General features: G+C 34.4%; 1 protein-coding gene across 2 annotated transcripts in view; it reads left to right on the forward strand.

The window, feature by feature from the left end:
• The window catches only part of LOC120412687 (protein phosphatase 1 regulatory subunit 14B), a 132049-nt gene that overhangs the window by 42525 nt on the left and 66132 nt on the right, over positions 1 to 23392 (forward strand). Inside the window, exons 1-2 of one of the 2 annotated variants that reach the window (XM_039573263.2) lie at positions 6160 to 6348; positions 18811 to 19317. The gene's annotated coding sequence lies outside the window, so the exon portion shown is untranslated. Of the gene's footprint in view, positions 1 to 6159; positions 6349 to 18810; positions 19318 to 23392 lie in introns of those variants that run through there. The other variant, XM_039573264.2, reaches the window with a different exon arrangement.

Consider the following 23392-nt stretch of genomic DNA (forward strand, 5'->3'; position numbering starts at 1 on the left):
CACATCCCGGGATTCCCAGGAACAGAATTATTGGTAATTTTTCAAAACCGTGAATTCCCGAATTACGGGATTTTTTATATTTTTTCTCGGTTTTCCTAAATATGAGATACATATGAAAATTCTTGAAATTTTAATAAATCTGTACAAAATGCCTGGCTTTTAAAATATTTTCAATTTATTGTTTTTAGTTTTTAAGCCTTGGTATTATATTTACGAAAATTATTAATGCTTTTTAATAAAACAATAAAGAGTCCCTGTAACTTAAAAAAAATTTTTTTAGAAAATTGAAATCTAGGAAACAAGAACATTTTTTAGATAAAACTAAAAAGGGTTTCACAAACTGAGGTAAAAAAAATACCTCATGAAAAATTGAGACTTGAGGAAGCTTGCAAAAAAAAACAGATTTTTCAATGCAAATAGATATGTGAATGCATCTTTGAACAGTACAGTCGGTTTGCAATAATTAGTTTTCAAAAATTCTATGTTTTGATGTTTTTTTTTGCTAGCAACGAAAATTCACAAAAACTCAAAATATTTTTGAATTAAATCGAACATGTTTAAAATGATTATAAATGCAGGGAAGCATTTCTCGACCAAACCTGGATATGGATTTTACCTATATTTTTTGATTTGGCTCAAACTTGGTGGGGGCCTTCCCTATGACCAAAGAAGTAATTTTGTGTCATTGGTTCACCCATAAAAGTCTTCATACAGTTTTAACAGCTGTTCATACAAAAATGGTACGCAAAAATTCGAATATCTGTAACTTTTCAAGGATTTTTTTATTGATTTGGTGTCTTCGGCAAAGTTGTAGGTATTGATGAGGACTATTTAGAAAAAAGTTACACGAAAAATTGTGATTTTTCAATTAATTAAAAAATCAATTTCGCAAAAACCGTATTTTTTATAATTTTTCAATTTGTTTTATATGTTTTAGGGGAAAAAAACCGCGTTTTCTTAAATAGTGATCTTTGAAAAAAAATCTTGTAATTTAAATTTGTTGACTTGATTTTCTTTAATATAAAATCGAATTTGCAATCGAAAAGTACTTTGCAATTTTTTCGATTAAGTACTCCGTGTTCTAAATATAGCCATTCAAAGTTAAATTTTGTTCGATAAATTCCGGGTTTTGACTTTTCAAAATAGTGTCTAGGATTGTCCATTCCTAAACAAAAATTTTCGCAACCCACCCTCCCCCTCCGTGGTTTTTTCTCTACTAAAAATTTCAAATTTTTTGTATGGACGTGGTTTTGCGCCATTTTGTTGGCAACTTCTATAAAGGTTATTGCAAATTTTATTTCATGGGTTTGTCCCTTCCGTTCATTTAAAATTTCTATAAAAAGCAGGTCTTAAAAAATAATCGAAAAAATTTGAAAATCAATTGTGAAAAATTTTATGTCATCAGAACCATTTAAAAATAATAGCACATTTTTAAAGTGCAGCAACTTATTGAATGCTTTTAAAATTTCTTCAAGTTGAAAAAACAAACATTTGCAAAACATAAACCAATAAGTCCTCTGACTTATAAAATAATAGTATAAGAAACGACGTAAAAGGCATATAAAGAAAACTGATCTTCCGAAGGCCACTTTCGACTCAAATGAGACCTGAACCACCCTAATTCCGCTACCAGCGACTGCACCGCTAGGGACCATCCACAAACCACGTGGACATTTTTTTGAGAATCTCAACCACCCCCCCCCCCTCGTGGACAATTGTCCATACAAAAAAAAACATTTTTGTATGGAGCGTGGACAATCGCCATACCCCCCCCCCCCCCCCAAAGTGTCCACGTGGTTTATGGATGGTCCCCTAGAGCGCTTACAACATCGCGCGTTCATCTTTATCTGCACTTTGTGTGCAAGTTGCATCACTTTTGCTGGCTCGCGACTTTGACTGGAAGTTGTTTTGCTCGTTGTTGTTGTTGTTGAAGTCGGTTGTCGGTTATCGGGGGACCGGACTGGACCGTATCAGTCGGGGGATGTTGTTGTTGTTCATTGTTCCGCTCATCTTGCGTTCTTGCTCTACGAGGATGGCGGTGTACAGATAACTTTTATTTTTTCCCTCTGTGCCCGCTGGCAGCAAGTCGACGTCGTCGTGCTATCATGTCGCACCCGCCATTTTGACGTTCCGAGAAAAACGCGTTTTAATGTTTGACCTTGAATAAACAAAAACGAAATCACGCAATGTAAACAATAACGAACACGTTTTGTTTGGCTGACCATTCTGTGCATTTCCCCGAAGTTTGGTTGAAGTTGGTTGCTGGAGTCCAGAGTTATAATTAAAAATGTTTACGGTAGTCTAACTTGTACGTGCGTCAAACGCATCCTGACCTGAAATCCCTTTGCCCTTTGTCGCACTTACATCAATTTTCAGGGAGTGACAAGATAGCACGACAGGATTGAAACTTCTTTTATATGTAGAGTGACAAAAATTTTCGGAGCTGTTTTGGTTTTCATTGAATATCTCAGGATTGAAATCGAATTTTGGGGATCTGTAAAGGTCAAAAGATGAGGCATTGTGAGCTGCACAAAATGGCGTTCTTAACTCAATTTGGCCCAAAATGCACGTACGACAAGTTAGCACGACGGCGACGAAGTACGTCTTTGTGTATTACACCACCACAACCATCTTCAGCGTTACACAGTCTATTTGCGGCCAGAGGAAGGGCGCGCAAAAACTCTGAAGACTTTTCCACATGGCTGAGCTTTCCACTCGCGAAAGGGGGCTCCTGCCTAGGATTTTTTTTTCGTAGGTTTGGTTAGTCGCAATGTTTTGGTGTGCCGGCTAAGCATTCGCGCTGAGTTAGCACAAAGTATTAGATGTGGGCACTCAGTCGTAGTTAAGCTTGGGTGCTGATTGTAGATATGTATTCGGTTACCAAATGCTCCATGGGTTGGTGAAGAACCGACTGGTTTTTTGTGTTCCAGGTTCGCTAAATTGGATTATCTTTCCAGTAATTAAACATTCAGAATTAACCAAATTGGCGTCTACAACATTAGAGAAAGACTTATTAACATCCCAGTTTAGTTTCTGATTTATTTTTTATCATGTTTACGTATAGTATTGAATCATTTAAAACTTCTGACAACGAAAGAGAAGCCACACCATTTCTCTCCGTCCTTACCCGCTTCAATCTGCGTGTTCTTCCAAGCGCCTTCACGCGCAATTCTTGGAACATGGCCAACTTTGCAGAACGCTTCATCCTTCAGCTGACTGACTTGCAAGTCAGGCCTAACCCAACCTGTCAAGCCTGCTGCTGCTTTGTTGCCCCAGTGCCGTGCGAAAGCAAGACGGCGATGACGATAACGAAAATGATCATTCTTTGACGACGAGCTCTTCTACGCCAGTTGCTTCTTTCTGCTGCGAAAGAAATGAACGCTCGCTCACTCACCGGAAAATTCTCTCTCTCACGACGACGAAAAATTAAAGTGTGAGGAAAACCAACAACAACAGCAGCTGCAGCAACATCATTTTCCTCCCGCGTCCATTCAACAATCAACCTTCAAGTTCATTGTTGTTTTGGGGAGAACTTCACTGGGAGCGAAACTTTCTCACTGGTTTGCCGTTTCTCTCTTTTTGAGAGAATCTTGAGAGAACCAGTGTTTGGTTTGTTGCAGTGTGTGCGCTCAGGTTGAACACAGTGAATTTGTGATATTCTTCATGGGCATTTTTTTTAGTTTGTTTCGTATGTTTTCTTTTTGTTATCATCTCTGTTATAGAAGAACAAAATTTAATCAATTTTCTAGCAATTTATTATTTACGAAGCTTTGAAAAAAATCATTTTAAATATTTTGAAAAATACATTTGGTATTCAAATCAAGATAATTGTGCATTTTTTTAGTCAAATTCAAATCTTCGACTCAAAGTTATTAAAATGTTGAGTTCGTAAGTTTATGTATTTCCTTAAAAGTTGAAAGATTTTTTTTTAAATAACATTATTTTATTATATTTTCTAATATTTTCAGCAAACAAATTTTCAATTTTTTTTAAAACATGTCTTTTTTCAAATGGCTGAAACCAATCATTCACAGAAAAAATGATGGTAATATAAATCAGGGAATGATGACAGTTTTTGTGTCAGAAAAGTGTAATGTGTAATCAGGAATTGGTAGATTTTCATAAGATTCAGATGAATTTTCATCAGGTTCTCATGTTTACAATTGTTTTGGTAAAATTACTAAAATATTCAACCAACCATATTTTCAACCTTCCAAAATTCTTTTTTTTTCTGTGTTTGACTTATGCAAATGTAAGCCTTTATCAGACATTTAAAAATATTTTTAGTGCCAACATTACAAAACTTCTCAAATGTTATTGGAAATAGAAAATTTGACTTATAGTTTCCGAGATAACATCAGTTTAAAAAATAAAATAAAAATTCTCTCAGATTTTTGGAAATATTTTTTAATTTTTTTTACTACATTCTGCAATGCAAATTTTTGATCAGAAGCAGAAACCTGCATTTTAGATTGTATTCTGTTGATAAGATTTCTATTTTTCATTGAAATTTTTAAGTTAAAAAAAATATTTGTTTAGTCCCCTGATTTCATTGACCAATTTCGAAGGGGGCGTTAATGAAAATCAAAAAATATATGCAACGGCATAGCTGCTATTTTCTAAAAATGCTAATTAAAATTTTGTTAAGAAATATCGACATAATCTAATTTTCAACTTTTGAATAAAGAGAATTATCACATTGCATGTCTGGAAACTCTAGATTCCTTTTTTATGACGATTCATACACAATGATAAATTTGCAAAATATAAAAACATTTTCTTAACCCTCTACAACCCAACCCCGCCTTTGGACGGGCTTCGATTTAAAAAACGCCAAAATTCAATTTTTTGACCAATTTTTGAAAACATTGGAAAGCAGAACTCTTGAAATTTATGGGTTGGAAATTTTACTTGTTTTATGTGACTTTGCTTATGTTTTTAAAAATGTCATTTTTTTAGAGGTCAACTTTGGCTGTGTTTTTTAATAACATTTCTTATATTTTAAGTAAAAATAAGTATGCAGTAATTTTTCTAGTGTCCCAGACTATGCCTCTACGAATTTTTAAACAATTTAAATGATAATGGTGCCATTTTATAGCAGAAGATGTGAAAAACAAGCAAACAAATGGAAAAGTGACTTAAAAACATGAAAAAAATAGATAGGCAAGAAGAATAGGCCAAATACTACCAAAAACAAACATAAACTAAACAAGATAAACGCAAATTAAAATACTAAAAATAAAACAAGAAAAATATAAAGCAAGATAAGTTATGTTTTATATTGTAGAACAAAAGTTGCTCGAAATGACCTCCTGAACACGGGAAAAATAAAAAAAATCGAAAAAAAAAATTTGGGCAGTAGAGGGTTAAACAGTTGATTTTGATCACAACAAATTTTTTTTAAATGTTTGTCAACCCCAAAAAAATGTATCACAAAAATCCGAGACAAAATAAATTCTAAATTTTAATTGGAACGGCTCTTCAACAACCGATATTATTTTAAAAATCATAGATTGAAAACATATATTTCCGATTTTAAATCAAAAGGGTCACTTTGCAGCTTCTCATTTTTAAAATGTTGGGCTCAATTTGAAAAAAAAAAGTAAAACTTAAAGATTTTTTTTATCGTGGATTCTCGGATATTTTGCATTTTTTCCAATAACACAGTATCCCGTTGGTCGCAACGCTTGCTCATGGCGTATCCTAGACCTTTATCCTTCCCAAATAACCGTCAAACTCTAAGTGAAACATTTTTGGGGATATAATTAATTTTCTGTTCTATTTTTCTGTTTAATTTTTTGTCAATATCTTTAATTTTTTTTTTCAAAAAATAATTGTTTTTGGATATTAATTAAAATTTGATTAATGTATGAAAATCAAATCCAATACTTTTCTTTAGTAAGAAAGGCAAAAGTTAAACGATTTTGGAATTTAATTGAGATTTGAATATTGCTTGAAAGTGTTTGGAGTTATTTGAAATTACGTTTCACCTTAATTTTCTAAATTTTGATTTTTTTCTTTTCTAAACTTTCCGTCCCTCTCTCTCTCTCATTCTCTCTCCCGAATCCATCTCCCTCTCCGCTGAGTAACAGCACTTTCCAGCTCAGCCGAGCTCGGGCCCCATCCAAGAGAGTGCGGGCCGCGCGCCGCCAAACCGTGGGGCTCAGTTACTTTTTGGTGCTCGCGAGAATCGTTCGTTGGTTTCGCGTGCCGTTGCAGAAGACTTGTCTTTTTGTCGCATTCGCCTTCGTTACACGCCTGACGGATTGGCCCCAAAATAAAGAAGAAGGAAAAGTTGAGTTTTTGGTACTTGGTACTGCAGCAGCAGCAGCAGCTGAGGTTTTTTGGGTGAGTTTTTTTGCTATCAATGTTGGAGGGTTTAGCTTTGCGTGTATAAAGTTGCATGTCACGGTTTTCGTGATTTGATGAATTGAAAGTTTTGGGATGATTTTAAAACAGAATTTTCAAAATGTGTGTCACCTACTGGGATGCAAAATTTTGCGGTCACCAAAGTGCAGTGACCCTATTTTTTGTGGGTCCAATTCGTACGACGACTGCTTGGAACCGCTCCAGGAATTCCAGTTTTGCAGTGCAAACTTTTAAAGGAGAAGAGATTCCTGGGCAGCAGCTACATTGGAGCAGGGTGTGGAGAAAGAGGACACACAAACCTGATGATCGGTTCGTGGTTTGAGCAGCAGACTCCAAAGTGAGGAAACCTGAAACGTGATTCGTGTGTGTGTGTGTATGTGGTGGATTCTTCGATTCCGGTTTCCCATCAAGAAGAGATCTTGCCTGACCTGAGAAAGAAGAAAGAAGAAAGCATCGAGCAGAGAAAAAAAACACGTATTTGCAATCCGTGACGATTCGACGACTCGACGACGACGACGATGCAGACACGGAGAACTAATCAGAAAGATATCGAAAAAATAGAAGCAAGAGAAAGGAGAAAACGAGAGGAGAGAAAAGTGGAAGAGATAGGAAAATACCGCTTGAAAATGCCGCTAAGTTGTTCCGATTAAGCTGAACTAACTAACGAAAAAGAGGAAGAGGAAGAAGATAAAAAACAGGAATCAAGTGGAAAAAGAAGAAAAAGTGGTCAAGATAAGAGTAAAAACTACACAAACAGAGAAAAAGCAGTTGAGGAGGAACGCGTGAGTGATGATGCGCGAAAAAGGGTTAGCGCCTGGAAAAGAGGGGAAAAACGTGCGTGAGTGTGTGTCGGTGATGATGATAAGTGTGGCCACCGAGGCTGGAACATGTTTTGTGTGTATCCTCTATCTTCCACGTGTGAGAGCTGTGATTAGATAAAACTTTGAGGCTTTTTGTGTGTGGGATACCGAAAGACGATATCGTGAAGGAAACTGGAGAGCTTCGAGCAACGGCGATACTTCCGATACACCGTGGTTGAAAATCATTTTAACATGGAGAAACCATTCATATCTTCAGGACTGATAATTAAACTTTATATAATTATCAATTACACAACTAAAATTAGTGTTAAAAATAAATGCCATACCGTACTTGATACCGTACTTTAAGTAGATTTTAATAGTTTTTACAATCAGTTTACAGTTTAAAAATTACTGTTGTTATTTCAATATGTTTGTGGAATTTTTATAGCATGAAAACTGCTTGACTATTTTCTCGCAATTTCTCAAAGAATTGTTTTAAAACAATTGCCAGTTTCAGTTACTCCACTGGTAAAAATCGAAATACAGTTTTGACTAGATTATCCGAAGCCCTCGAAAAATTTTTGATTGTCGAGTTTAAGTATGACCAATAAATCACACTAAAGTGGCTTAGAATGTTTAAATCTATGATGGAATATTGAAAAAATGCATTTTGTTATTTAATAGTTCAAATTTGACTAAAATGAGGTCGCAGAACTCGAAAGTGATGTATAAAACAAAACAATAGAAAAAAATAAAAAAAGTTTTTTTTTTGTTCGTGATTTGATTATCTGAAGTCCAATACAAACCTTCGGATAATCGTGGTTTCGGATAATCGAGTCTGGACTGTATGAAATTTTATGGGAAATTTGATGTACTTTTCAAATCTATAATAATCTAAAGAGTTCATATTTTCAATTATAACAAAAAGTTCATTTTAAAATTAAGTGTTTTTTGGGGTTAGTTTTTATAGTGTAATAATTTCCTCAAAGTTTTCGGCAGAAAAAAACGATATGTGTGTATAAAGGTTTGGTTTGAGCATCAATTTTGGTTTTGAATTTATATGGGAAAACTTTCTTTTTCATATTTGAATTTCCTTCTGAAGTTTTGAATCCAACGCATTACATAGAAAAAAATCATGGAAATATTCATCAGAAAATGATGACATGTTTGTGTAAAAGTGTAATATTGCATCAGGAAGTGGTGAATTTCCTTAAGATTTTGGTGAATTTTCATCAGGTTCACATTATTACATATTTTTTATGTAATATTTTTCAAAAAAGATGTAATATTCAACCTACCAAATTTTTAACTTTCCAAAATTCAGCTTCTGTTTTCTGTGTAGCGTTAAAATTAAGAAAATTTTGTAAACTATTTCCTAAAAATTGGTCTAAATCGAGTTTATTTTCAAATGTCGTATTTCAAATCAGTTCTGAACACGTTGTATCTTATGACAGGATCAAGATAACACAAAACTTTCATGTTGGAAAAGATTTCTTAAGAATCTTCTCAATTGATCGCTATTCAGTTGGTTTTAAAATTTGGCTCAAAATAAAAACTAAAGACACCATAATCTAAGTATGTACGGTCTTAAATTTTTGGTGGTTGTTTTGAGGTCAGAAAAGCAAGAAAATTCTTCACGAGTTATCTCATTTTTCCATCTTTTTTTGTGCAAGAGTGATAAGGCCGTTGCAAATATTTTTCAAAGTTTATGTCACCTTCAAAGTTGGCCTGAATAATCAGGGGGCAAAATTTTTTTTTTCGAAAAACTTCAAAATTTTAATGAACATTAAAGTAAACTGAATTAACAAAATTAACTGAAAACCAGTTAAAATGCATTTTCCCGCGTTTATAATCATATTTAGCATGTTTGAACTCCTTTGAACATTTTTAAATTTTCATGAAATACCAATGTATAGTCCCACGAAAAGCTTTTTTGCGAAAAAAAATCGTCAATACCTCGATATTTTCAAAACTAATGATTGGAAAGCAACTGTACGCCTGTAAAATGCATTTTAAAACACTTTTTTCATCCAAATGTTGAAACCTAAACTTGTAATTTAAATTTTTATTTATTTTTTATTTTTTTGCCACCCACCTTATCGACTTTGGGCAGAGCCGAGGGACATAAACTTCAAAAAATATTTGCAACAGCCTAATTTGGTTTCAAAAGATTTTTTTTTTGAAAATTCGCAAATTTGCAAAAAAAAAAAATAAAAAATATAAATATTGAAATAACAAGCCATAAAGTTTCAACATTTTAATGCAAAATGTGTTTTAAAATGCATTTTGCAAAAGTTCAGTTGTTTTGCAATCATTAGTTATCAAAAAAAGTAAGATTTGACGAAAACAAAAAAAAAGCAAAAAAAAAAACTTTTTGCGATACAAAACAACGAAAATTTGCAACAATTCAAAAGATGTTTAAATCAATCCAAACATGCGAAAAACGATTTCAAACGCAGTGGAATGCATTTTAAATTAATTTCATTTGATTGTACTTAAATTTTCATTAAAATTTGGAAGTATTTGAAAAAAAAAATTGCCCGCTGATTTTGCAGGCCAATTTTGATGGGAAGGGGGGAGGGGGGGAGGGGGGGGGGCGGTTGACAAAAACTTTAAATAAAATTTGTACCAGCCTAATCTGCTTGAAATGTTTTGTTTTGAATTTTTAAACATGATTTTTTTTATTAATTTTTCGCGGACAAAAATTTATGGATGTTTAGCCAGTGAAATAAAAATAAATCGGAAAAATGGATTACATAAAACTATTTTTGCTTTCTTTACATATCTTTAAAAACACAACGTAACTTAGCACTTCTAAATTTCTCCATTACTGTGGGAGCAAACCCTAATCACCCTAAACTAAACCTCAAATTACAGTAACACCTCTTGAAAAAAAAAGAGCGAGAAAAATCAGCTGCGTGTACGCAATTTGAGCCGATCAACAGCCCAAAGGGAAGAAACGTGCGCGATTGACCCACTTTCGACTCCACCAACAGACAGTAACAACCCCACCGCCAAACAGTTTCGATTCACGATCACAGCCCGCACGTGTGTATCAGAGTGTATGATCCCAAAGCCCCTTAACATCAACAACAACAACAAAAAAGTTTGAAAGTAACGAAAAAAAACACGTTTCCGTTAACGAGAGAGGGCCCACCAGCAAATAAATTGTAGCTTTAGTGAACGTCCTCCCCTGAGGTCATACTGGACGTTTTCTTCTTCTTTATCATCTTTTAATTCATTGAAGTAAAATCCATTAGAGATATCATTTGACATGCCATTTGCGGGGAAGAGAAAGGAGCCCCATTTAGCCGGACACACGGACACGGTAATCGATCAACTTCACAACCCTGCGACGAGAAGACGACAACCAGCTTTATTGTGCTGCTAAAAGTGTTCACGGGATGGTGGCGCTTTTCAGATGTTGTAGTATTCAAAGTAGGAAAAGACTATCTCGTCTGCTTGGGAATGGCGACTTTTCTCATCATCACCATTCTGGTCGTAACGGTTCTGTAGGAGGGTCATTAGCTGTTTTATTTCGGAACGGCTTTCAGTTGGAGCAATTAATTGATATTTATTGTTTTCAACATTACACTTGATTGTTAATTGATTTTTTGAAGAGCTATCTTACATTATGTTCAAGTTCAAAATATATGAAATTTGTTTACAGTCGACTCTCTGGCTGTCGATCATCTCGATAACAATATATCCCCTTGTACCGATGAATTTCTCAGTCCCTTCAAACTGCATACTTTGGTTGTCTTTATTCCTCGATATTTTCTCTTGCTTGAAGAATCTCTTCCTCGACGGTCCCTTGGATTCTATTTGCTTTAAATATCTATTCCGGTTGTCAATAATTTCACTTTCTCATGGCTTGCATAGACACTTTTCTTTGAGAAACGAAGCTTTGAAGGGTGTTTGACATTTATTTGTTTTTGTTTGCTGGACGTTGCCATGATTCTCTCCCATAGCTGGTTAGCAAGAAAAAACTAATTTCAATCAAGTCTTCATTTTGCATCGTTCTGTAAACTTATGCTTCTCTTCCTTGACGGTCCCTTGGATATTGACAACGAGAGAGTCGACTGTATTTAGAGATGTTGGATTTGTTAAATTTTTTATCAATCTTTTTTTGATCACATGATTTTTTTCGCTACTTTTTCTTACGAAAAGCGTGATTTAACGATTTCAATGTTTTTTTTTTTTTACTTTATTTGATAGTTTTTCATGTACCCACAAAACAGCATGTTAGGTTTAAAGTTGACATTTTTTCAAGCATTTTCTGGCTTTTCAAACTTATTTAACAATGCTGTGGTTTTTAAATTTATGATAAACATTTTCGATAATTCGCATGTTTTCCTTTACTTACTATTTTTTACCTTTAATTATTTTTCTCAATGTAATATTATTGGACATTCAACAAATTTCGAAATATCATAGAGCAAAACATATTATTTTTTGCAATAAGGCAAATGCAAATATTATGTAAAGTTCTTGTCCTCTCCACCCCTTCAAAATGTTTCCTTAAAATTCGGGGGCTAACAAAATTGCTCAGAATATTTGATTGTTAAAAGAAAGTTGTAAATCGTCTGCAAACTAACACAATTTAATCGTCCATACAAAAAAAAAATCGAAATCTATATTTTTGATAACGGCTTAGAAATTAAAAAATATATCAGCACTCTTAGATAAATTTAATCAATATTTCAATTGGACTTTTCACATAAAAAATAACTTGCGCCGAATAGCCGTTTTTTTAAATCTCATTTTTGGATTCCAGCAAATAAACAAAATTTCCATAATTTTATTTTTGAGTGTTTTAAAGTACCGCTGACTCTACTCGGTTTCAAAAACGACCAAAAAGCAAAAAATGAAAATTTTGTTTAGGCGGGTACAAATTTTATTTAATGTTTTTGTCACTTTTGGGCTTAAAAATCGGTCTGAAAAATCAGAGGGCAAAAAAACTATTTTCAAAAAACTTCAAAATGTCAAAGAAAATTTAGGTAAAATGAGCTGAAATCAATCGAAAATGCATTCCCTTGCGTTTAGAATCATCTTCAACATGTTTGAGTTTATTCGTAAATCTTTTGAATTTTTTTAAATTCGATGTATAATACCGCAACAAGTTTTTTTTCGCTGAAATTTTTGTTATCCGCCATATTTTACATCTTTTGAAAACTAATGATTGCAAAACATCTAAACTAGTGTAAACTGCAATTTAAACCACTTTTTTCAAGACTATGGCTTGTTATTTCAATTTTTATATTTTTCCACTCCCCCGACCCCGCTCCTTTGAAAAATATTTGCATCAGCCTTATTGGGCCTTAAAAAAACTCCAGAATCATTACCTTTTTTTTAAAGTAATTTAACCAAAAAAATTGTGTAAAAAATTGAATCTGATGAAACTTCACCAAAAACTGATCAAAATGCACCAGTTCCAGATGTATCTTTTGTTGACACAAAATCTGTCACCATTTTCTGATGAATATTACCATAATTTTTTTTTGAGAAATATTCCTCCGATTATCAATTTAAAAAATTAAATTATTGTGTCATTTTCCGATTTTTTGAATTAAAAATATTTCCAAAATTTTCAAATCATCCCTAAAATTTTATATGGTCAAAAAGAAGTGTTTTTGGGCAATCTTTATAGTTATTTTGAAAATAATGATAAAATAATGTGTTTTTTTTAAATACAAGCATAATTTAAATTAAATAAATTTTATTTTATGTTATATTTCTAATCCAGGAAATCTAATTTATAAAATGTAATAACATTTTGTGTTCCTATAAATGTCATGCCTATTTTTGCTTCAGACATTTCCACCAAATCTAGCTAGATTGAAATATTTTCCAAGAACACTGAATGCATGTGGGCTTCAACCCCAAAAATGGCTGTCTCCCACTTTTCGCTAGAATTTCTCAATCAGTAGCAAACTTCAAAGAAAACCCAATTTCACCTCATAACTTGAGAACAATTTCCGTTTCACGTCCGCGTCGGTCGGAGTTGTTTGTTTCAACCCAAGCTGATTTTCCAAGGTTTTTCCACACAGCCTACTGCTTCTTGGGAAACGCCACACACTCATAAACACACACATTTCTGCGCCGTGCATGACTTCTTCCATCGACATCGCAGTATGCTGTGCTGTGCTGCCGCTACGCATGTAGAAATCGATTTCGTCCAAGAGATTTTTCCACCTTGCACCGCCGGTGAAAAACAACAATGAAAAACAAAGAGCCCCTCCCCGCCCGCCTCCAACCCCCTGCTAATGACAACGCCTCCCCCCCCCCACGGGTTGATGTTGCCATTCAGTTATGGCAATGAGGTGAGCCGAGGGGGGTTGACGGTTCGGACTCTTTGGTTACTACTATTTTGTTGTTGCTTGCTTCTTGTTGCTGCACAGCCGTTGAAGGCCGTTCCTGAAGATTAACTCCGCAAAAGCGGTGCCAATGCCGCAGAACGTATACACAAATATATGCCAATACGACGTTGGGGAGTTGGGGTTAAGTTGTAATTATTTAAAGTTACAACTCTGAAGTTTTAAAAAAGTAAGAATTTAAAACTCTCATGATCTTGTAAAATTTTATGTATTCTATCAAATCAAAACAATAGTTTCAATTTGTAATTGTTTGATTTAAAATGTTCATTTTACCCCAAGCCATAGCAGGCCGGCACAAATAACCAACAATTACAATTTCTGGCTTTTGTGGGCTTCTCTTGGTGTGGCAAAACAGTAAAGAAAGAAACAAAAAACACAACAAACCCCCTCGATATGTAAAGTCCAAATGGTGGTTTGTGAGGGGGACGAGGGGCGCGAAACGCGATTTCACCGCGCGCTAAACTGAACACCCCTCGTGGCGTGTCTTGCCAGGAGCGCCCCATGGAATATCACTGCACTTTGCATAATTTCCACGCGATGATGGGTCTGTTAATCAACCAAGAGTTTTTGATAAGGATTGGGGTGCAGACAGTCTGAAGTACCTGAGTGTTTTTTTTTTGTAACGTTTGCAACAATGTTGAAAGTTTAAAATAAGTAAAAAAGAGTAATTTGCTTTGAAATCTGTTTTTTTTTTGTTTTTAGTTCAAGTTGCTTACAAAATCGTTAAAACTTCAACAATTTATCAATTTTGACAGTTGAGTATGCGTTACCTCAATGTTGATTGGCCTTAATTTCAATACATAACTACTATGATGTTCTACCTCCAAAGCTGTCAAAAGAAGCACGTTGGTTTAAATGTTTGCGTGACACAATCATTCAAGTGGTCAGGCCTACCACGATGTGTTTAACGCAGAGTTGATTCGTTGAAACTTATTTTTAAAGTTGAGCCAAAAAGATATTTTAAATATACCTCATTTTGTGCTTTTTTTTTCTTCACACTCACAAAAATTTCAAGCTCAAGGTTATAGCCAACACGTCCTAGACGTGTTGCTACCAATTCACACCTCTCCAACCCACTGAAATGGTCAAATATGGCCAGCATCACGGCGACTACCACCTCCAGCGGCCAGCTTTCACGACCACCTCGCCGCACGCCGCCGCTCCGCTTCAAGGTCATTCGCATTCGAGGTCCGCTGGGGACGATGATGATAGAGGGGCTCGATCGAAAGGAGGAACCACCCAGCGGATCTACTTTTTGTGTTGTTCCGCTAATCGCTTAAAATACGATACAAAAACAACCCCGACGATTTGCAGAAAAAAAAATCGTGCATGCAAATAAATTTAGCACGCCATCGAGTCGTTGGCCGCCGCCGCCGTGCCCACCCGGATCGCGATTATTTCACCGGTAAATGTGGAGAAAAAAACATTCTTGCGGAAAGGAAGCAAAACTTGTTTCTTTCACTATCGAAGGAAGGCATGCCGTGGTGGCCGAAGTTCCTCCGAACCGCAGCCATGCGCGGCGATGACGCCCCAAAGCCAATTGGATTTTTCCCTTCTTTTCCAGCCGCGGCGACCGACTTCGGTTCCGCTCTTTGGTTTCACGTTCCACAGTCGGTTCCCGGTTCTGGCTTTCAACGTGTAGGGAAGGGGTTGTCCATGAACTACTTTATTTAAAAAAAATGCAAATGTTTTGATAACTTTTCAATAAGAACTGTTCCAAGAAAGAGTTGAGTACCTTAATTTAGGGCTTTTTTATGTATCAATTAAAAGTGTAAATTGATAATATTGTCGACGATGACGGACGACTTGATCCAATCATATCAAGTTAAATTTTTCAATGCTCTCATTAAGAATATTTTTTAATAATGTAAAATTTCACAAAATATCATATATTCCAAAATACTCAAATTTTCATAATTTGCAATATTTTGACTCAAGCACGTTTTGTACGCTTTTTTATAGTTTTTTTTTGTAAAATACTAAAAAAATCACCAAATATCGTGTTATATTCAAAAATCCTATTTTTTTTTTTCAAAAATACAATTTTTTCAAGAATACTTTTTTTTATAATTCCAATGGGTATCATACGATGCGAAAATATAGAAGAATTTTCACTTTATTAGATTTTATTTGTCAAATGATCAAATTTTCACAAAATTCCGTGTTTTTTTTATAGTTATGTCATGATTCTAAATTCGCAATTCGAAATCCGAAACCTAATATCATTTTTGTTTAAGCTGGCAAAAAATCAAGTAACAAGTTGGAAATGTATGAATATTATCAGGATGTAGTATAAACAGTCCATTTTTAGAAAATGCATGCAAAATATGTCTTTTCATTTTCATCAAAATTTTAAAATGAAAATTACTTGTTGTGCTTCAAATCCCGGACACTGATACAAGCTGATTCGAAGTCCGGACACTTTTGCTTCGAAATCTGGACACTCGTTTTTGCTTCAGATTCACACAAATTTGGACTGAAATTATAGTGAATGGCATTCTTTAGGTCTCAAATGAGCTGATAACATCAAAAGATTCGATATTTTGCATAAATTATTGTTACAATTTAAGAAAATCAGAACCATAATTTTCTGCTGTTCCTTCCCGGTGCTTCGGACGCCTATGAAATATTTCAGTGAAATGTTTCACTTTTTTGGTAAACTCATATTTTTATTTTATTTAATTATTTTGGCATTGATTGCAGCGACCAAACAAATTTGAAATGAAAGTTAATGTTAAAATTCATCAAATAAAAGAGGTATGCGATCTTATGATAATTAATAAAACAAGGAATTCGAAGCATGACGTTACTCAAATTTATGTAATTTGCAATAAAGAAGCGAAATGTAGTATGCTTTTTTACTATAAAAAAGTTATTTTTTGTAAAATACTAATTTTATTTTTTGAGAAAATACTCATTTTTTATAATTATCAAACGTAGTGAAATTTTGAATGCGTTTTCAAACGAAATAAAATTTTGCTTGTGCAATAATAGTTTTTTGTTTGTAAAACACTAAAATTTGCACAATATACTGTATTTTTCGTTCAAATTTGAATCTTTTTGATACAATTTGGCATTTTGTGAAAACTTGAGTGCTACAAACAACACTCTGATAAAATGAAAATTCATGCATAATTTCACCCATATTGCAAATTATAAAACTTCAGTATTCAGTGTGATTTGAGTATTTTACAAAAAAAAACTATAACAATATTAAACTGCAGTGAGTGTTTTCGACAAAAAATAAGGTATTTTGTGAAAATTTCAGTATTGTTTTAAAAATTCTAATAGAGTGTTAATGTATACAAAATTTCGCTTCGTTTGATACCCATATTGCAAATTATTAAAATTCGAATATTATTGTTAAAAATACGGTATTTTATGAAAATTTGAGTACCTGACTGAAACTCTAATAAAGTGATAATGAATACAAAATTTCGCTCCGTTTGATACTCATTTTGCAAATAATGAAAATTTGAGAATTTTCCAAAAAAACCCGTAAAAATTGAGTATTTATACTTTGAAACTTACTATATTATCGAAAAATATATTTTTAGTGAATGGTTTGAAAATTTAACATGATTTGGTTGGATTAACGAACGAAAACGATAGATTATCTTTATTGTACTGACGATGCATAGGAAATAACAAACATTCTAAATATTTTAAAACAATCCTTAGCATGGTATTTCTGATTTTCAACGCAGGAAAGTGCAATTCAAATCGGTTTCAGTTGGTTAGACTTCTGTACCCGTAAAAAATTCAAGCTTTTTGATTTTTTCGGCCCTTGATTTTTCACAAAGAGGGGGAAAGCGACAAAAAATAATCTCAGAAACATTTAAATGTTTTTTTTAATGTGCAAAAATTTACAAAACACAGACCAGAAATAGTTTTTTTTAGGAAATACAGATCAGCTCGAATAAACAAATATTTAAAATAATTATTTTTAACTTATACAAATATTTTAAAGTGAAATAAGAGTTAAATTGCATATTTCAGTAAGAAATGCCATCTTTTTACAATAATGATTTCACAATAAAAACACATAACTAAAAACAGATTTTATGAAGTGACGTTCAACTTTAAGCCACTCAAATAGGTAGACTCCAAACATTTATGGAAAACCAATTAGCGATTGTTCTTCTTGCCCCAGCTTCCCCTATGTGAAATTGATTATACAGACATATGGAATCAATAGACAATGTTCATTTTATCAGATTTTGAGGCTTTTAAATTTAAATAAATGTTTGACAATAGATATGCAACTAGTGATATATTTGTCACTTAATCAAATAATATTTAAAGGCATTGAGAAATCGAGTTCCTTTTTTTTACTCTTGTATGCTTAAATATAACAAAATTTTATTCATGCAATAAAGATGATGAAACTATCAAACTATCATGAAAACCACAAAAATAAATAAAGATGTGTAGAACAAAAATTTACCAGACAAAAAAATAACTCAAAATTGACTACGTAGTTCTTGCACGCCCCTTGTCCAGTGACAGCCACCAGGCGTGGAAAATACAATTCGCGCAAACCCGCTTGAGATTAAAATAAGCTGATAAATGTCATTCACCGCCACGCCGCCGCCGCTACTATACTAATGTGCTGAGCCGGTGTGCTCGCTATCCCTTCTCTGGTTCTCTGCCCTACGTTGCGAAGATCCGCTTTCACGACGACGTCACAGACACAGAACAGAGCAGCAACAGAGTACGTACATAGTAGGCCAGGGCAATAAAGAACGTCAGCGGAATCGAAAAGCCAAAGCAGCGCCAAAAGGCAGAATCACTATTTGTCCAAAAGAAAGAGCCTACTTTGGGTGGTACCTATCGTGAACTACGAAGTAGCAAAAAAAGTAAAAAAAAAAGAAGTTCACAAATTATTACCCGTTTGCTGCTGTGGTTTGGGGCAGTTCTTCGTGGGGTAATAAATTTTGACGTGTGTTGAAAAATTAAGTGTGCCTTTTGGAACCGAAGCGCAACTACTCACTGTTTCTTTTTTGGGTCCCGGAGGGACTATCGGCTATGCTTAAGGTTTTATTTTTATCGCTTGATAAATCTATCAATGGGATTATCCTGGGGGAATTTTTGTTTTTTAACTTAATTCTTAATCCAAAGAAAAAATGTTCAAGTCAAACTTCAGTTTTAAGCGTAAGAAATTTAGTTTTGAAAGCAAAACAAACGAAAGATTGATTTTCTTATTTATTTTAATCAGTTTAAAAAGTAAATTTATAACGTTTTTTCTCTCTCGTTCACAGATCACTTCTGCTTCGCTTTGAACCATCCAATCCCCTAGCAAAAGTTTGAGCCGTAAACGTTCACGTTCCTCGGAGTAAACTCAGGATCCTTCCCCCTCAAAAGTGATTGCGGTAAATTGGAAGCTAAGGCCGGAAAAACCACCCTGCCTGAAAAGTGTGTGCGCAAGAAAACAGTGTTGGTGTGGAAAAATTCCGGATAAATATCCTTCCCAGAGTGTGTGTGATTCGCCAGTGTGGATACAAATTTTATAAAAAGTAAAGCTAAAAAATAGTAAAAAGCTCGCGGAAGAAGCTCTTGAAAGTGTGCGTCTGTTTTTAGTCGTCAATTTGCCGTACATGTGTACGTGGAAAATTGGAAAAGTTTTTAATTAAAGCCAAGCCACTCACTTTTGGAACCGGCCGCGCCCACCCTCGGAACAGAGAGCGCGCGTGGAAAGTCTTCTTTTTTGGACAACACCACGTGATCAACCGCTGACGACGACGACGACGACGCGTGGAATTTTTCAGGTAAGGAATTTACATCTTCATGAATTTCAATTTTGGGCTTATATACGGAAAGCCGCGGAGCCATGCTTTGTGAAAGAATCTCTAATGATCTTAAGTTTACGATTGCCCGGCGATTTCCGACCAACACAATTGTGTCTGTGTGTGCATTAGAGAGAAGGGAAGAATAATGAGGAAATGTCTGAATTGGTCGTAAAAATTTTGGGCCTTTTTTGCGCTGACGAGCACCCCGGTAATTGAATTACACAAGGTCGAAAAAACGGTGGAAAGTTCAATTTACGAGTACGTTAGTAAATTTTTCCACAGTGATTGAATCTACGGAATAACCGAAACACAAAAAAAAAAACATGGACATTGCGCAAATGAGCCAACCTATTTTTGAAAATGCTACGTTCCCACCGCACGTGCACTCAATGTTTACTGCGATGCGTTGATTTCGGGATGAGATAATTTGCCCCAAAATACACACATTATTTTCGCCGCTCGCCGCCTAAGATCGGTGCGATTGCAAAAGCCGTTTGAGCTGCAAACATCGAAATGTTGATCGGATCTGATCGCGATGGACGTTGAGACACATGTGAAAATTGGTTTGCTGCGGCGCAGTGCAAAAATATCAACAATTTTGGACATGCAAAAATATTAGCACATGTGGTGTGCGGTGCAATTGCTGACTGTGTTTGCCAAATGCTTACGCTGTAAGCTTGTGCAGTTTAAATTCGTTAATTTGTGTGCATTTTCCCGCATTTATTTCATTTTCGGTTTCGTGACAAACAGAAAATTGGTTGGATTTGAACCCACATTTGAAAATTGTTATTTGTCACATGTTCAACTTTTTCAATAATGTTGTAAAACTTTAGAATTTATTTAAATTTTTCAATTTATAATTAGGACATTGCACACATTACTTGAAATTTACACCCAAGTTTATTTTTAAGAAGCAAAAACTTACCAAAATGAAACAGATATGATTACAATCATTCTATTAAAAAAATATCTATATATTTAATTTTTCTTTTCAATCTGTGGTCATAATTTTTTTATTTTTAAAAATCAATAGCTAGTAACTTTTTTTTCTTTGAAAAATAGAGTTTTGAAACCACATATAGGAATAGGAGTACCATTTCGAGAAGTAGGATGTGACGATCCATACAAACCGACTTGTATGGTAAAAATGCTACGTGGGAGAGGAAGAGGGAGGGGGAGGCTGACATTCTCGAAAAAAAACTAGGATGGCGCCTAATTGTTATTATGAATTTCGATTTTTAAATACTTTTTGCTTCACAATTATGAAAATAAAACATGAATTTTAAAATTAAGTTTTTTTTTCATTTTATTTTTAGGCCGGTGCAAGTATTTTTCAAAGTTTTCCAAAAACGTGCCATGGGATTTGAACACTTTGTTCATGGTTCCCATTTTCAAGAACGCTTGTTCACGATTTTGGGAACTAATTTTTCTCCGTGTAGACATTAAATTTAAAAAATATTAATGATTTTTAAACCCACCCAAATATGCTTAAAAATGACACTAGACGAAGGGTAATGCATTTCAAATTGATTTCAGCTGATTGTACTAAAGTTTCCATTGAAATTTTGAGGTTTCTTTGAAAAAAAAAACGTTTTTTGCCCTCTGATTTTTCGGCCCAACTTTTAAGGAAAGGGTGACAAAAACTTAAAAAAAAGGTTTACAGGCCTTATTTCTTTTTGAAAAACAAATGCAAATGACAACACATACGTTTTTCAGTTAAGTGATTAAAATCTTTCTTTTTCATCTATTTTAGAGAGGCCTTCAACCAAATATTTTATGAAATTTATGTCCCTTGACTGTAACCAAAGTCAGGGGGTGGGAGAGCAAAAAATAAAAAAATAAAGTACAGTCCAGACTCGATTATCCGAAGGCCTCGGATAAAATCACTTCGAATAATAGAATCGCGAAAAAAAAATTTTTTTCGTTGTCTAATGTTTGATTGTTGAGCATAGGTATGACCCCTAAACTACAAGATGGCGGCCAAAATGGCGGTGATGCAATATTGAAAAAATACATTTTATTTTTCAAAAGTCAATCAACAACTCAAATGTGACTAAAATGGGGTCGAATAACTCAAATTTTATCTTAAAAACAAGAAACTGAAAAAATACGAAAAAAAATGTTTTGTTCGTGATTCGATTATCCGAAGTCCCATACAAACCTTCGGATAATCGAACTTCGGATAATCGAAACTTCGGATAATCGAATCTGGGCTGTATAAAAAAATAAATAACGTCGTTTCAACATCTAAATATGCAAAGTGTTGTAAAATGCATTGTACACCTGTCAAGTTGTTTTGCTATCATTAGTTTCCAAAATACCTAAATATCCAGGAAAAAAAAATTGAGATTTTTTTTTTGCGGTGTTGTACATAGGAATTTCATTAACGCTCAAACGCTCGGGTAGTCATTTGACCCCTACTTTTTTTTCTTAAAAATCTCATAACTTTTGGTAGATTTGACCAATTTGGATGCTTCCGGTTGCAAAAGATCAAGATTTGTCTATATTTTCAACTGCCAGATGCAGAAAAAATATGGTCCACTTTTACCGGAGATATTCTGGATTTCGTTGGGGTACCTCGACTCTCCTATTTGGGGTTTTGGTCAATATAACACAATTTTTTTACATATCAATGTTGGAAATGATGCAAAACTTCAAGGCATCATTCTGATACATCATCCAGCAAAAATAATTGACATGGTTAAGAAGACGGAGCCGGTTCCAATTGGGCACCAATCGACATCAGCTCAGTGAACCATTTCCGGTTGGAACCTGTTCCGGTGCCCGAAGGTCTTGACCATGTCATGTATCTATGCAGGATGATGTATTAGGATGATGCCTTGAAGTTTTGCATCATTTCCGGCTTTGTTTTGTGGAATAGATTTTGTTATATTGACCAAAAACCCAAATAGGAGGGCCGAGGTACCCCAACGAAATCCGGAATATCTCCGGTAAAAGTGGACCATATTTTTTCTGCATCTGGCAGTTGAAAATATAGACAAATCTGGATCTTTTGCAACCGGAAGCATCCAAATTGGTCAATTCTACCAAAAGTTATGAGATTTTTAAGAAAAAAATAGGGGTCAAATGACTACCCGAGCGTTTGAGTGTTAAATTGCAAATATTTTTAAACTATCCCAAACATGCTTAATATGAATATCAGAGCAGAAAAATGCATTGTTTTCAGTTGATTAGACTTCTATTTTCATTATAATTTTGATGTTTTTTGGTAAAATATTTTGACGAAAATATTTTTTTATAATAAATATCACCTTTTTAAATATTGTTGAATAGATATAGTCGGGACCGTGGTGTAGGGGTAAGCGTGATTGCCTCTCACCCAGTCGGCCTGGGTTCGATCCCAGACGGTCCCGGTGGCATTTTTCGAGACGAGATTTGTCTGATCACGCCTTCCGTCGGAAGGGAAGTAAATGTTGGTCCCGGACTAACCTAAAAAAGGTTAGTTCGTTAGCTCAGTCCAGGTGTAGGAGTCGTCTCCCTGGGTCCTGCCTCGGTGGAGACGCTGGTAGGCAGTTGGACTAACAATCCAAAGGTCGTCAGTTCGAATCCCGGGGTGGATGGAAGCTAAGGTGTAAAAAGAGGTTTGCAATTGCCTCAACAATCAAGCCTTCGAACACCTAGTTTCGAGTAGGAATCTCGCAATCGAGAACGCCAAGGCAATGCTGTAGAGCGAATAATTTGATTTTTTTTTTTTTTGAATAGATATAACTACAAACAAGTTATGTAAATTAACACTATTCTTTACGTAAAATAAAACGATTTTGCTGAAAAAATAATCAGAACGACAGAAATCATAAGAAAATTTTACTAACATGAATACCACGATATCGTCTATTTTTTAACTGTCTGAAGCAAATTTGACAAAAACATTAAACAATATTTACCGAACCCGTTCAAGTTTCAAACGTTCGTAGAATTTATAGGCAATAAAAATATTCAACAAAAATTCCTCACACATTTTTGAGTTTTAAAAACAATTTGATTTTTATTAAGAATGCAGTTGAAAACTTATTAAAAAAAATAATATCACATC

Source organism: Culex pipiens, chromosome 2, assembly GCF_016801865.2.
Source record: "Culex pipiens pallens isolate TS chromosome 2, TS_CPP_V2, whole genome shotgun sequence".
NCBI lineage: Eukaryota > Metazoa > Arthropoda > Insecta > Diptera > Culicidae > Culex > Culex pipiens.